This window comes from Asparagus officinalis, chromosome 8 (genome assembly GCF_001876935.1).
Source record: "Asparagus officinalis chromosome 8, Aspof.V1, whole genome shotgun sequence".
Taxonomy (NCBI): domain Eukaryota; kingdom Viridiplantae; phylum Streptophyta; class Magnoliopsida; order Asparagales; family Asparagaceae; genus Asparagus; species Asparagus officinalis.
Window position 1 is genome coordinate 36848603 of NC_033801.1, and position 2713 is coordinate 36851315.

Genomic DNA, 2713 nt, shown 5'->3' on the forward strand with positions numbered 1-2713 from the left:
CTTGGTTACGGTGTCGTGTCACAACTCATATAAATGTCATGCCCAGCCAATGCAAGTATATGTGTTAACTCTCAAGGTCTAAACTGATGTAGTGGATGTCCAACACATGGACTGCATATATAAGCTGTCCAACACATGGACTGAAAGTGATAAGTGTCCAACACATGGACTACACATCATAATTGCCCAACACATGGACTAGATGAGCTATATGAACAGGTGCATATACCCTAATTTCTCACGTGTCTCGGTGCGCAAACCTAAACTCGTGTCCGCATGTCATCTCACATGTAAAGATACATGTTATACATAAATTTCTAATACCCATCATTCGAGGCGACTCCTCGTTCATATTTAAGCACGCATCAACACTAATCATAAACAGATTTCAGTTAAACTGAAATAACTCAAACAGATCCAAACTGAAGAAATACAAAAGAAGAAAATTCCTCATCAGTCGACTCATTGGTCGACTTATCAGTCGACTCATGAGTCGACCAGACAAAGCACACAAAAACTGAGATATTTCCCATCAATCGACTCATTGGTCGACTCATCAGTCGACTCATTGGTCGACTGAGCAGAAAATCCCTAGTTTTCTATTTTTGATGATTTATCTTCAAAAAACGTTAAATGAAATTCTCTCTAATCATGTCCAACAATATGATTCCGAGCACATGTATATCAACAGAAACGAAAAATTTACATGTAATATTCTATATTAAAACCCTAAACATATTTATTCATGTTTGAAAAAGTATTGAAACCATTAAATCATAATAAAACCCATGTTTAAACCAATTACAGATCTGGATCTAAATTTACAAATTCGTTTGTGAGCTTTATAAACTGAAAACATTCGATTTTCGCATCATATACTATAAAGATCTATTTTTTTATACACAAATAGTGATTTAGGCTCAATAAAATCGAAATAAAACTAATTAAAAGCATACAAACAGTGGGTGTAGGATTGGGCGAGATGTTACTCGCCTCTGATGAGCTGTAAACTCCTTAATCCGATGAGAGGACGATTCCCTTCGACAGCACCACAAAGATCCACCGAAAAACTCCTCCAAAATCACCAAAACGAACTAGGGTTTGAGTGGAGAGAGGGGCTAGGGTTTCTCTGGAATTCATATGGGTGTTGGGTTGGTTTCGGGTAAGATAATATATATATATTACGGTTAAAACCCGAACAAAACCCAACCAAACCCGCAACTAAAAGAAAAACCCAAAATCTGCCCGTCAGTTGACTTATATAGGTCAACTCATTAGTCGACTCATTAGTCGACTCATGAGTCGACTCATAAGTCGACTGAGTAGACCCAAAATTCCAGATTTCATGCATGTTTTGCTATTCAGCCAAAACCAACGCACAAAACTCTATGAAACCACACTCATACATATCTAATGACTTGTTATCAAGTATATCCATGACCTCAAGTCATTTACGACAAATAGAATTATTTATCACTAATAATTCACATATACTTCTAATAAAATACGGGGTTCTACATTCTTCCCCCCTTAAAAGAATTTCGTCCTTGAAATTCAGAAAGCACATTCAAACAAACAGTATTACTCTAGACAAGCATATAACGATATTTATATTTAACAATCCAGGATGACTATATTCCCACTCAACCCTTAATCAAATGGAACTAGTACGTCGGGCGAAAAATCAAAACAAGGAACCCCCCATATATATACCATGTTTCCAAAGGTTAAATTGAGCGGAAATATCCTCATCCTAGCGTTAAATCTAAATATAATCACACTAATACTCATGCACATGAATCAATTCACTTCCTCAATAAATGCAGGAAGTAGCGCTACATATCATCTTCGCGCTCTCGAAAATTTATATTCGATGTCTATACTTAACCATCTAAAATGTAAATACCCCCACTTAACCCCTAACTAAATGGAACAAGTACATCGAGCGAAAAATCCAAACAATGAACCCCTCATATATATACCCTATGTTCCAAGTACTTAGGAGATAAGTGGTAATATCCTCATTTCAATGTTAAGTATAAACATCAACTTAATTGAATCTATAAGACCTATATAAGTCAAACAAGAAGGTGTAAGGACCATGAATTTTGATACTAGTTAAAAAATAATAATTTTTTAGTATTTTAAATATTTAATTATTATTTTAAAAAGAGTATTTGTATTTTTTTCGATTTTCAAGAATTTTTTACGATTTAAAAGTCCAAGTTTTAAATTTATTTAAATGATTTTAATATTTATAAATTAATTTTGTGCAGTGAAAATTTTTGGAATTTATCTGTTGCGCTATCGATACTGTTACATGTCATTTTGAATAATACGCTGTATTATTTTTATTATTATGTATATTTTCATATAATACGTTGTATTATTATTACGTATTATTTTGTATAATTAGTTGTATTATTTCTATTATTGCATATTATCGGTTGTATTAGTACAACTTGTACGTTTTATCATGTAGATAATTATCCCATAATTATTTGATCTTAAAAATAAGAAATTGTATGTTTTATTAATTATTCTTGTTTAATTGTACAATTTATAGTATTATTTCTTCAGTTTCGTATCAACTATTGTATTAGCACAACAGGTACGTTTTTATTTGTAGATAATTATCCCGTATTTATTTTGATTTTTAAATATCATTAGTTATTTCTTTTTAGTTAATTTTGTTTTAATTTAAAAAACCCTA